The sequence below is a fragment of the Nelumbo lutea genome, chromosome 5, assembly GCF_056320005.1.
Source record: "Nelumbo lutea isolate HS-2025 chromosome 5, American lotus-T2T, whole genome shotgun sequence".
Lineage (NCBI taxonomy): Eukaryota > Viridiplantae > Streptophyta > Magnoliopsida > Proteales > Nelumbonaceae > Nelumbo > Nelumbo lutea.
This window is the reverse complement of record NC_142688.1, coordinates 56573192-56587271: the sequence shown is the minus strand read 5'-3', so window position 1 is coordinate 56587271 and position 14080 is coordinate 56573192. Positions and strand designations below refer to the sequence as shown.

Genomic DNA, 14080 nt, shown 5'->3' with positions numbered 1-14080 from the left:
CAATCACAATTTCAACCATTGTGACTGTTTAAAAAGTTGTTAACAGTTGGTGACTGTTAACAGTTTTTATCTGTCACTAAAAATTGATTTTCATGTGCTTTTATTAATGTTATACCATCAAAAATTAAAGCTATTGTTATTATTATAAGTAATTATAAATGTCAAATATATTTGGATCAAACCAAATTAATAATTGGTTCCAATTCTAGTCTATCTTATATAACCAATCTATTGACAGCTCTATTGAGGTGGGATTTCAATATTGGGCTGGTACAATGAATAAACTAACATTAAAAGAGAAAGTCTATACAAACCAGTGGTACAAACACACAATATTGGCATTTAAAGTTTTTGCATTATTTTTATATCTTTTAAAGGGCTACACAACAAGGGTAGCCCATCCACTAAATAATCATCGATCAAATGTTGCCAGAAGTGGAATTTGAACCCAGGCCCTTTCTGAAGAACTAGAACTTGAGTTTGGCGCTTTAAAGCACTCGACCATCTTGACAAAGGCAAAAGTTGGGATGCAACACGAGGATCTCTTCAGAGGTCATCTATCTTAGTATTATTTTCGTTCAATCATGTTTAACTTTGGAGTTCTTATAAAATTTGGTGCATTAATGTTGGTATTATCGCACCCTAAAAGCTTCTGCATATTGTGACAACATATAGCAATGTGATTTAAAAATGTACAATTTGTTTGGTGATACGATTTGTCTGGAAATATTGAGGTTGAAAAAACTAAATTGTATCCCTTACAAAATGCATATTATACCCCACATGCATCGAGAATATTGTCGTAGAATCCAAAGTAAAGGCTGAATTTGGAAGGAGTACAAATGCAAATATGTAGAGTGCAAAATCTTATATTTTGTATGTATTTATGTTGTACATATTTGCATTTGTACTTCCAAACTGAGCCAAAGTGACAAATGGTATCCACATGAAAAAAAAAAAACTCAAAATAACCTAAAATAGCTGATGACCTAGCAGCTTGCAATCTATAGACCCCTCGATAAAATGCAAATACGCCAGTGTTGGTAATAAATTTAAGTTATAACACCTAATGTATTTGTATCACCTCCATTTGATTTTTCATTTCAAAAGATGGTGTGTTCATGTTTAGGTGGGGCAACTATCATATATGGCTTTAGTATTGGATATTTTTGGCTCACATATAAACTTTTCTTTTAATTTCCAAATTTTTATCAAATACAGCTTGATGACTTTCTATAGCTCATGTAATTACGAATGGACAAGAATTGAGCTTTTGATAACTCTTTTTAGAGGTTTGATGTCTGAAATATCTATTTTTCAGACACTAGTCTCATTTGGTGTTGCATATGAAATATGATCTAAAATGATTTTTCAGATCTAAAACCATAAGCATGCAACCTAGTTCTTAATGCGCTCAGGTGCATCTCAGAGCTAGCATAAAGTCAAAAATACCCCCAACCTATTTTGAAATGGCACGATTTGCCCTTATTTAACCCCAAACCTAAAGATCTATCTCATTTCTGCATTCTCTCTCGAACGAGGAAGACCATCACCACCTGCATTTTGAAGACAGCTCCAAGTATATTCGTGGCCACAAATCCTTTTCTTTCGATTTGGCTTCTTTGTTGTATTGCTTCTTATTGTATCCTCACGCAAGACGCTATTCTTCATTTTGTTGTCATGGCCACAACCCTTATTCTTCATTTTTTTAGGGGTTAAATAGCATCATCACGCAAGACGCTAACCTGAATCACCTCCGTTGTGAGTCGTGACTTGTGAGACCAGTTAGGTCATCATCTATGTTGCTCACCATTGTTGGAGCTCCATCGTGCCAGCGGGAAATCTTCCGAAATCTGCAAGGCTGCATTTGGAAATGATGCAAATAAGTGTAAATGAAAATATGTAGAGTGTAAAACGGTTCATATAAAATGTAAAATTGGGTTAGTTTTTCACTAACAAATTTATCTTCTTACGAAACAGACTTTTACCTACACTGGATGCAAATCATTGTTTTCAAAACCAGACTGGACCTGAAAAATCGGGAACCGTTTTCCTCCAAAACTGCTTTTTCCCCCAAAACCGTTGATTTTGGTCAGCAAACCACTGAACCAGCCGGTTAACCGTTCAAACGGTTTTGACCATTTTCTAAAATTTTAATTTTTTTTATTTTTTTGTCTAAACGGGCCGGCCATTCAGGTCGAATGGTATCCTGGGAATGGATTTGCCTGTAACCCAACAGCAAACTCAATGAAACTGAGTGGGGGCAAATAACGTTCTAAAGACAGTGTCTTCAAACACGGCTCAGAGCTTTTCCTCCAAAGTTTCAGTGACCCCATTTCCTAACAGCTACTTCACCACATAAGCTCATACGGTGGTGCTACGACAATGGGTAAAAAAGAACAGAGAAGGAAAGTGGTTGTCCTCAAGCATCAATAGTTTATAGAGGAGACTGAAGCAAAAAAGAACAGGGAAGGAAAAAAATCCCAATCTTCTTCAACCTTTATTTCTCTACAAAAACACCTCCCTCATCTTCCCTTCCAACTAGGTAGGTGTTTTCTTCTTCAGATTCCAGTGATCCTACGGGATTGGAGACGAATCTGAAGATGAACAATTTGGAGCATTGCAAAATTGACATTTTCTTCTTCAGTTAGGTGCTTTCTTGACAAAATCGGGAGAGGAACATTACAACAATTCTTCTGCTTGACCACAGTGAGAGATGGGGAGTGGAACAATTGCTTCGTCGGGGAGTGGTTCGTTGTAACTGCCACCAGGGAGAGGGACGGTCAAGAAGAAGAAAAAGAAGAAGAAGAAGAAAGGAGAGGGAGAGGGATGAAGGATAATATTGGTTTTTAAAAAAAATTATACGTTACGTGGTGTCACGTGTGTATAAATTTTGATGGAACATAACGGATGCTAACGATAGGGTAGAGCTAGCCAATTGTCAAAAACAGTAGGGGTGGTGCAAACAATTGTTAAACAGTAAGGGTACAGTTATTCAATTAGATAAACAGTAGGGATAGTTTAAGAAATTTGCCTAAAAAAATGAGAAAATTTCTAGATTGTTGTATTTAGTATGTATGTATGTATCTCTCTCTCTCTCTCTCATATATAAAAGGATAATTAAAATTTCAATTGAGCAACATTTCGATACCAAAGATAGAAATTGGGTCACTGTATTACAAAGAGGTCCCAACAATAATGTTTAAAGATAAATTTTGATGCCTCTGCTAGTAGTAATGGAAACTGAATTGTTGGCGGGTTGCCCAGTAATGCTTTTGGTAATATTTTAAACATTTTTTCTGTAGTACATCGGTCTAACTTCTATTAATGTAGCAAACGCTTAGACAATTCTTGAAGTCAGTGTTTTTGAACCATCGTCATTGACTCAGACAGTCGGACCATTTAGCCCAAGAACTATCTAAGCAACCTGTTCCATTTCACCCTTAATTCGTTCCTTAGACAAAAATCATGACTTGATCAATGACCCATTGACCTAGGTAGTCAAACCATTAACCCGTTCAACCCAAACAACAAATTTTGACCTTTTTTTTATTTTAATTTTTATTAATGAAGTGCCTTAGAGCTATGATTGCGCTGCACCAGCTTCGTAATGCCAGACACCCACTCCTACAAGAAGGTACTAGGAGCTCGACCTTCGGGGGCAGCACTACTAACTTTAGGTCGCCAGCTCACACGAGAGCCTTGGAAGGCTCAACTAGTAAGGGTGCCTATGTAGTCTGTTGACCGCCAACTCCCGCGGAAGCCACGAAGAGCTCATCTTTGTAGGGGGGACCTTGCGAAGAGGACTGATCAAGCTTTAACTAAATTGAAAGTAAACTTAGTATGTTAGCTCCATGCGTAGTCTTTGAGTTCATAAAAAATGTAAAATATAAAGCGAGAGCTTCAATTTCTAAAAAGTGAGGACTTAGCTTTTGTAAGATGAGAACTTAGCTTTTTGTAGTGTGTTCCACAGACGGTGCCAATTGATGTAACCGTTTCTGGTCACATATCAATTTTTTGTAATGTATCAATTTTTTTGGCTAAGTACCTCGTCATTTGGCCTAGTGGTGAAGTGCTTGTTGGTGAACTACCTGGTGGTGAGCTACTTAGTGACGAACTCCCTGGTGGTGAGCTACCTAGTGATGAGCTCCCTGGTGGTGAGCTGCCTGGTGACGAGCTACTTGGTGACAAGCTCCCTGGTAACGAGCTACTTGGTGACGAGCTCCCTGGTGGTGAGCTACCTGGTGATGAGTTACTTGGTGACGGGCTCCCTAGTGGTGAGCTGCCTGGTGGTGAGCTACTTGGTGATGAGCTCCCTGGTGGTGAGCTGCCTAGTAAGTTTGCAAACAGAACGATCATCATTGTGGGAGATTTGAAGTTGGTAGTAGCATGATTTTGAAAATCAGACCAAACTAGATAGTCAAACCAATTGATCCAAAACCGACCATGGGTCAAGGTCCGGTTTTGAACCCCAAAACTGCTTAACTAGGGTTCAGACTAGACAAGTCTAGCCATTTGACCCCGAGAACCGGTGGCCAAAATAGTTATATTTCAGGATTGGTGTTTAAAATTAGAGTTGTAAATTGGGCCATGTTGGGCACAAGACAATGGTATGGGCTATGTCAGGCTTGCATTTCCAGGCCCATGGGCTAGCATGGAACAACACGTTAGTGCAGGCTATACTACCTATGGCCCATGACCCGACATGGCCCAACACATGACATGGCCTAGCCTCGGGCCCATAGTGGGCCAAGCGTTGCCTGCCTGCAAAAAACTAGCCGTTGGAACCTCCAAACAACTAGTTTTTGCTTTTAGGGGGTATTTTTACATAAATACACCCCCAATAGCTATAAACAACTAGTTAGGGGGTATTTATGTATTTTGGCTTTAAGGAGAGAAAAATGACAATAATGCCCCCAACAACTATATAACAACTAGTTTGGGGGGGGACATGTAGGTAAAGTGATAATTAACTTTATAATGACCAAAATACCCCAATCAACAACTTAAAAACGACTAATTTTTTAGTGTATTTTGGGCAATTCAATTATTTCCAATTCCTATAAATACCCATATCCTCTACCATTCTCATCACACTAACACATACTTTCTCATACTCTCTTATACACACTCACATACTCTCTCTACTCTCCAATTCTCAACTTTATTCAAGTTTCAACAAGAAGAAGGCTTGCTCAAGTATCTCAAGTTAGCAATTTGGGAGGCTTGGAGGCTTCAATTGTTGAAATCAAGTTGAGATCTGAACTAGTAGTCCGTGTAAGTTATACTTAAATTAATTTTTATTTTTTTATAATTTAAAAAAATTGTAGATTCCCCCCGAAACCAATTTCCCAACATGTTCAATGTCGACGATGTTCAATCGCAGTATGATAGTGTCAACACCAATATGGATGCTACTAATATTGTCAAAGTTCCCACCCCTAGTATTGCTAATAGTGGAAAGAAAAAGAAGGGCACTAAGTGTGGTATGAGGGGTAAGGCTAGATGGGGCGGTCTCTTTGAAGGACAAAGAGAGGCCTTGGGTCTGAGAATGATGCAGGTTAAGGTCCTAGAGAATGGGAGAGTCAGGGATACTCGAGGGTACTAATAGCACAGAAATGCTCCGAATTGGGTGATTCCTTTGATATGAGGAGGATCCCTATTTATGGAGGGGATCCCAAGACCCTAAAAGGTAGGAGATGGGGATATTCGTATCGGGAAAGGGGATATTTGATTTGCTGTCAATTATTAGATGTGCTAGTGGGGTATCGCCACGTGTTTCATGAGGATCTTCTCAAGGATTGGCTTTCCTTATCCTTGAGATCCCTTATTACTCACGTGTGCTACTACCCTTTTGTGTGCCATGACTAATCCTATGTGGCGTCAGTGACATCACTTTTCGGCAGTTGGCATCTCACCGCTTCCACATAGCCAACGCCCGAACCTAAAGAAACCATATCTGGACCCATCCAAAGGTCACAAACCCACATGTGCGTGTCATAAAGCTATGCCCGATAAGGCATGCGGTGAATTGCAAGTTTATTACGGTTTTACAGTATCTGCCACCAATTCGTCGCGGAGGTGATGGTGAACCGTGGGTTCATCACAATGTGGGGGGTTGATCACAGATTGCTTGCATGTGTTTATAGGGTGTTAATCATGGTGTTTGGACATCCCTTGAGGATCTGAGTGAGTAGTATGCACCTACACTAAGTTGACTAGCTCAGTCTAGGAAGTATTTATCATAGAAGAGGTTGAGAGCAAGGGAAAAAGAGTCATTTGCCATAAATGTAATAATGAGTTTAGTTTTATAGTAGCAAGGGTGGTACTGGCCAATTGGGCAGACATATTCTTATTCATCAGAAAAGTGAAGAAGGGAAACAATCATTACAAACACAAATTAGGCATAGGTTTTTTGGTACTTTTAAATATTCTCAAGAAAAAAATGAGGCAAGAATTAGCAAAATATATTATACATGTCGAACAACCATTTTTATTAGTTGAAGACACTAAGCTTGAAAGGTTTTTACAACATTTTGCAAATCCCCAATTTCAAAAAGTTTCTAGAAATACTATTAGATCAGATGCTTTAAACTTTTTATTCATAAAAAGAAATTAATTTCTTTTTTGTCAACTCTTATTCTAAAGTTGCAGTTACTTCTGATATTTGGACTTTTAAATATAATATAATTTATATTTGTGTTACTAAACACTCTATTAGTTTTAATAACCATTCAGCAATAAATATTTTAAAATACCAATCAAAACAATGTTGAAATAGTAAATTATCTCATATTATATGTGCATATCACATCTTAAACTTAATGTGTTCACGATGCATTAAATATTATTTCTTATCATATTTCTAAAGATAAAAATTGTATTATATATATTAGAAGTTCTAGAACAATAAAATAGGATTTTAAATATTTATGTCAAAAATATGGTTTAAAATATAAATATTTTGTTTTATATGTTCAACATAAATGGAGCTATACCTATTCCATGTTAGAAAGTTGTATTTCATACAAAGATATTCTTGCTAATTTTTATAATAACAAATACCACATGATTTTATAACTAAAGAAGACTAGGAAATTGTAGCTTTTATAAAAGAATTTTTACAATTTTTTTATGATACAACTATTGAATTTTGGATGTTTATTACCCAATTAGTTGTGTTTTAGTTAATCATTTATTTATGATTAGTGAATACTTTACAAAATATAGAAACAATTTAAATTTTAAAAATACTATTGAAATAATGGAACTTAAATTTAAAAAATATTGGGAAAATATTTCTCCTCTATATTGCTTAGCTATAATATTAGATCTTATGATTAGGAAAGATGGTTTAGATGGTTTACTTGAATCATATTGTGGAAATATGAATACTAGAATTGGAAATAAAAAGTAGAAATTAATAATCTATTATTTCAAATTTATAGTTTATATGAATCTCAATTATTAGGGCATAAGAATACTTCAACTTATATTCCAACTTCCACTTCTAAAACATCTACTTCTAGTAGTGGAAAGAAAATTTTTGGTCTCTAATAAGTAAAAGGATTGAAATATACTACTACTTTATCAACAAGTTCATTTACTAAACTTAATTTTTATTTACAAACATTTTTTTTTCTAATTTAAATAATTCCTTCAACTCGAAGGAATTAAATAATTTTGATATTTTAGCATGATAGAATGAACATGGAAAAAATTATACAATTTTTGTTGCCATGGCACATGATCTACTAACCCCTTTAGTATCTACAGTTCCATCGAAGCATTGTTTTAGTGCATGTACTAGGGTGTTGGACGACAAGAGAAGTAGCATAAATGATGAATGTTTGGAGATGTGCATATGCTTGAAAGGTTGGTTGGATGTTGAGGATAGGCTACAAGATAAAGGAGGGCATGACACTTCACCTGATGCTTTACGAGAAGTAGATAATGATCAGAGTCAAGGAGTTGCAGGTGGAACTTAAAAAAAAATGATGAAGTCAACAATTTTTTTATATGCTCACTAATTGTATAACATCTTAAAAATTATTGTAAATTTTGTTTTTCAAGCTTATTTAAGTTATTTGTTATTTTTTCAACAATACCATTGGAGTTTTTATTTTTAATTTATAATTTTATTATATTGTTTTTATATTTTATTCCATTTCCAATATTTAATTCATCCATTTATTTGTTCAAATTCAAATGAAATAAAATATCTATTTTTTTTTTCTAATTTGTTGTCTATTTTGTATTTTTTTAACTATATTTTGTTAAATTTTTATTTTTCCCAATGTTTGTATCACTTTGACAATTTACTTAGCAAAAAATAAAAAATATTAGATAGTTCTTTTCGAGCTTTTGTTAAGTGATTGTTGGGGAAGGGCTACCCCAAGCTTGAGTGAGTCTCTATTTTTCATAAAAAAGGGTAAATTATAAAGACCCCCCTGTACTATAGGGTCTGTGACAAAGACCCCCCTATACTTTGGTTCGCCACAAAGACCCCCCTTGTACTATGATCATGAGACAAAGACCCCTTTCCGTTACCTTTTCATTAAAATCTGCCATTGTAATATTTTTTAATCTCCATATTACCCTTATGATAAACAATTGGGAGAAAAACATTGTTCATCGAACAGAATAGAACAGAATAGTAGTGGCGGTAATCCCATCTACCTCCGATTTCTCTTCTTCCCCTTCCGCTATCTCTCCTCCCTTTTCTTCTTCCCGCTTTCCTCTATTTTTCGTTCTTCTCCGCCATAGCCACAACTAGTTGCAGCGGCTAATGGTAACAAAGTTGACCTACAGACAAGAAAATGCACTTTATTCTGTAAGAGCCATCTTAACCTTATTATTTCGACCATAATAAATCCAAGACCTCACCACTATGCCATGGAATTCATGCATAGGTTTCTCAGATAACCGAAAGATTCTTCGAGGTAAAACTACACAAACTGATTCTAACATTCTACCTATACTCCTAAGCTTAGCCAATCTTTCTTTATCATGAAAAAGAGGAGCTAATTCAAATGAACCTTTCACCATATAGTATACATACGAAGGAACAATATATGCAATATCATCCCCATTTGTTCTCTCGACGGAATCAAATTACCATTCTGGGTTCGGGAATCGGAGATTGCGAAGTCGAGAGATGGCATAGGAGTGGAAATCGAGAGCTGGGTTGGGGAGAATGAGGCCCGGTTCGATCAGTCATCCTCCAAATCGAGCCACGAGTCTCTGCTCTTTGGTGGCCACTCGTCGAAGAAGTGGCGAAGAGGTTGTTGGGGTTCCTCTTCTCTCTCCATTTTCTGCGGCCTTTCGGATTTGAAGTCGGTACCCAAAACAAAGCAATGCTGCTCTTGCTGCTATTTTTGCTGTTTCGAAATGTCAGTAAGGCTTTGGCAACTGTGGCTAAGAGTAGTCACCTTGTAATTGTAAAACAGAGCAGCTCCTCTGTTTGGGTTGAGCTAGCGGTGTAAATCGCCACGAATTATCAAGCGATGAATCCGGTGCACTCCTAGCAGTCCCAGAAGTTTCTGAAAAGAAAGCACGCTCATCCACCTCTCCTTCAATCCATGAAAATACCTGTTCTTTTTGTTCAGATAACCAGAGAGAAAATTAGTATACCATTGTTGGGATTTCAAGAGGACTGAGCCATTAGTTTTCTAATTTTGTTCTATACAAACCTGCAATCTTTGTCGGCTTGAGATTAAGATCCAGAGTCCAAGAACAAATGGGTACTGGAGTTGTTTTGAAGCGAAAACCCGTTGCCATGAGGTCTGGAAGAGGATGAATGGGGATAAAGGAAGAGATGATGTGGGATGTTGTAATAAGAATGGTGTTGGTGATTGGTTTCAGCAGCAACTGATGAAGAGAGTGAAGGGAGTAAGAAGAGGAATTTGCAGAGGAGTTGTAGGCAATGGCGGAGGGGTTTTGGGGTATTAATGAGATTGTTGTAGAGGTAATTTGCCGTAATAACTTCCACAGGCTTTCTTGAACGGTTTCTACCCCTGTGCATGTCTCTCATGGTTCTTTGAATCTGGGCATGCTTCTTTCGAGCATCTCCATTTCTTTCTATCCGTTCTCCTACATCTCCCTGGTTCAAAAAAATATCTTAAATAAGAACATTTTAGAAATGGAAGTGAAGAAATCTGACCATCCTTAATTTCTCATTCCAACCCATATCAAAGTTTGGAGATTTAATAACTTGGGTTGGGTCAAGGTTAGGGATGAACAAGAAAAACTAAAAAACCAAACCGAATGAAAAATTCTGGTTAAACAAACCGATTGATTCGGTTTTGATTCGATATTTTCAGAAAATCATGTGTGTTTACATATATTACATATATTTATGTATATTATATACACTATATATTTTTTATTATTTATAATATATAATATATTATTTATTATTTATAATATAATATTTTATTTGTATATTTAGTTTTTATTATATATATATATTTATAATATATTTTATAAAAATAAAAAAACCTATAAACCAAACTGACAGTTAATCGAACTATCAATCAGTTAACTGATTGGCTTCAATTCGGTTTTGGTTAGCGGTTCGGTTTGGAATTTAGGCCCGAACCGTGAGCACCCCTGGTCAGGGTTTATTTCAATCCGGACTAAAACGAAAACGTTATGTGGAAACTGAAATGACGTAACTGCCTCTGTTCTCTCTTGCAAGATCAACGAGAATAACTATCTTCTTGAGCTACGAGACATACATGGAGCAGAAAATACTACAAGTCTTACAAAACTGTAGAAATTTTATAGAAATGAAGCAAACCCATCTCCAGATTTTCGTACATGGTCTTCAAGAGAACAGTTTTATTTTACCGAAGCTTATCAGTCTTTCTTCAGCTTTTCATTCTGTTGATTATGCAGTTCAGATCTTTGAGAACTCTGATTCATCGAACGTTTTCGTTTACAACACAATGATTGAGTGCTTCATCGATAGGGGTCGCCGGAGAGATGGGTTCTTGACTTACAACCGGATGAAGACCTTATCCATCTCCCCCAATAGTTTTACCTTCACTTTCCTTCTCAAATCTTGCAAATCACTTGAAGATCTTGAAGATGGTACAGAAATACATAGCGACGTATTGAAATTAGGATATGGTTCTAGTGTATTTGTTCAAAATACTATGTTGGATTTCTACTCTAATTGTAGTAGGAATTTAGTTTCAGCTTGTAGGGTATTTGAGGAAATGTGTGAAAGAGATGTTGTTTCGTGGAATTCTATGATTAGTGCATACATGACACATGGAGAGACAGAATCTGCAGTTAAGTTGTTTCATTCCATGCCAGAGAGGAATACCGTGTCCTGGAATTCCATTATAACAGGGCTTTCCAAGGTTGGAGATATGGAGTCAATACGCTCAATCTTTGAACAGATGCCAGTGAGGAATGAAGTTTCCTGGAATGCCATGATTTCCGGATATGTCAGGCAAGGTGATTTGAGGAGTGCAAGATCTCTGCTTGATCATATGCCAGATATAACAGTGGTTTCGTGGACAGCCATGATTTCAGGGTATGCCAAGAGTGGGGATCTTGCTTCTGCAAATGACCTTTTTGAAATGATGCCAGTCAAGAATGTAGTTTCATGGAATGCAATGATTGCTGGGTACATTGATAACCATTTATTTGATCAAGCTCTGCATATATTTCACCATATGTTGATCAATGGTAAGTGTATCCCCAATGAAGCTACTCTAATCAGTGTCCTCTCTGCCAGTGCTCACTTGGGGGCTCTTGAGCAGGGTAAGTGGATCGATTCCTATATTAAGAAAAACAAATTTAGTTTATCAGTGCCACTAGGAAATGCCCTCATAGACATGTTTGCAAAATGTGGGGACATAGAAAAGGCGAAAGAAGTTTTTGGTCAGATGAGAAGAAGATGTATAATCACATGGACAACAATGGTTTCAGGCCTAGCAGTTAATGGCCAGTGCAGAGAAGCATTGGATCTCTTTAATTCAATGTGTAGAGATGGAATAGATCCCGATGATGTTATCTTCATTTCTGTCCTCTCTGCTTGCACCCATGGAGGGCTGGTGGAAGAGGGTAAACAGGTTTTTAACCAGATGGTACAACAGTTCCAAATTAAACCCCGAATAGAGCATTATGGATGCATGGTTGATCTTCTTGGACGGGCAGGGAAGTTAGAGGAAGCAGTCAATTTTATAATGAGCATGACTTTGGAGCCCAATGCTGTTATCTGGGCCTCTTTGCTTAGTTCTTGTAAGATCCATGGAAATAAAGAATTAGCAGATTTTGTTTGCAGAAGGATCCTTGCTCTGGAACCTTCAAATCCTGGTTATCTAATGCTGATTTCAAATATCAATGCATCAATCAGACGATGGGAAGATGTTGCAAGCATTCGAGCATTAATGAGACAGGAGGGCATAGAGAAAGTGCCTGGTTGTAGTTTAATCCAAGTAGGGAACTGGGTCCATGAGTTTATGGCTAGGGATTCAAGGCATGAGAACAGGAAGGAGATCTATGAAACTTTATATTGCTTGAATGAACACTTGAAAGCAGTAAATGATGTTCCCTGAAAAATGGCACAACGATTTGTTGTAACTCTCACATATAAAGAGGATGATTTAATTTGGGGATGAAAGGAAGGAATGTTTCTATTGATAGAGAGTGTGCAGACTTGCATGGTTGTTACTTGGATATCCGATCATAAGAAGTCAATTTTATGATGAGCACATTATTAGGAAAACATCATGGTTAACTTGAAGCAGTGAAGCAGCAAATGGAGCATCTGCTCACTGTAAATCTGTATGATATACTAAGCATATAAAGGCCATATGCATGTCTGATCCCAAATATCAGATTGGTCATGTTAACATAAATCAGCATTTGGCTTCACACAATAGAGAATAGGAGGATGTGGAGGATGTGGAGGATGTGGAAGATGATATAGTGTTGGAATTCCCTAACAAGGTATGATTTCAGGCATCCATCAAGTAAGTGACTTTTGTTGCATTCTTCATCATCTAATACATTCTAGGAAGTTGGCTAAAGCAATCAGCACTCATCAACCTCTACTAAGATTGAAGAGACCACTTTAAGTTGATTAACCTATCTGCTCCTTGGAAGAAAATTTGAGATGCGGATCTTAGAGTACAGAGAGAAGTTAAGATGCTATTTCATCCTTTATTATAATTTTTGGATTAATGAACAAAGGTTCACACTGTTCAGCCTACAACCTTTTTATATTAATACAAATTCTTACCTAATTTATCCAAAAAGATGGAATATATGTAAAGTTTTCTGTTTTTAGAACCTTTAGGTCTATATTATCTTGTCTTAGGAAGCTAAACCGATTATTTTGAAATTTTATTTGTGTTTCTCTTTCTAGTCCTATAGTCTCAAAAACTTCATTGAAAGTTTAAGACAGACATAATACAGAGGAACCTTGTTGCAAATTCATGGCCTGTATTCTACCAGCTGTATGAGTTGCAAGGTCTTGCTATTTGTTGAATCATTAATAGGGACCATCCCATCAGTCCTCTGTGTTTATCAGGCCTGTGGTTTGCACATAGCCTGGTTCTTCCCTGACCTTAATTGATTGCCCCCACCCACTCTCTTTTTTCTAATGTTCCGTTCCTTAACATAGGCAAAGCTTAACTGTTTTAAATAGAGCAAAAGAAATCTAGGACACAATGAACATTTTATTAGTTTCACCATGATTGTATATTTATTTCTATTAACAAGACAAACTCTTAAGATCTGATGGTTTTAAAATATTTCATATTTTTTCTTTTTTTGTCAAGAAAAACACTATTCTTTGTCCACAGGAGAAAGCTAAGTAAATATTCCTATTGTATGAACATAATTTAGAGTTTCTTATTTTCTTGATCAGATATTTTACCTGAGCTGGGTAGGCCTCCCCCTAGTGACAAACTGAATGGCAGAGTATATGTAGAGAAAACCAGATGCTCTCTATCTACATTCAAATTCCGGTAATCTCCTTTTCCTTTAAGAAAACCCAGTTACCTATTGGGAGATCCAAACCATCAAAATCCAATCATGGATCATATAATCCAAAAAAGAT

The 14080-nt window shown here is 36.6% G+C and overlaps 2 pseudogenes across 1 annotated transcript; one reads left to right on the top strand and one right to left on the bottom strand.

The window, feature by feature from the left end:
• Positions 1-9041: 9041 nt before the first annotated feature.
• Positions 9042-10189, bottom strand: LOC148852564 (growth-regulating factor 5-like; annotated as a pseudogene).
• A 486-nt stretch (positions 10190-10675) lies between these two features.
• LOC148852563 (putative pentatricopeptide repeat-containing protein At5g59200, chloroplastic pseudogene) lies at positions 10676-13291 on the top strand (annotated as a pseudogene). The gene has a single exon (XR_016099614.1). The product of XR_016099614.1 is annotated as a putative pentatricopeptide repeat-containing protein At5g59200, chloroplastic pseudogene (transcript).
• Positions 13292-14080: the final 789 nt, after the last annotated feature.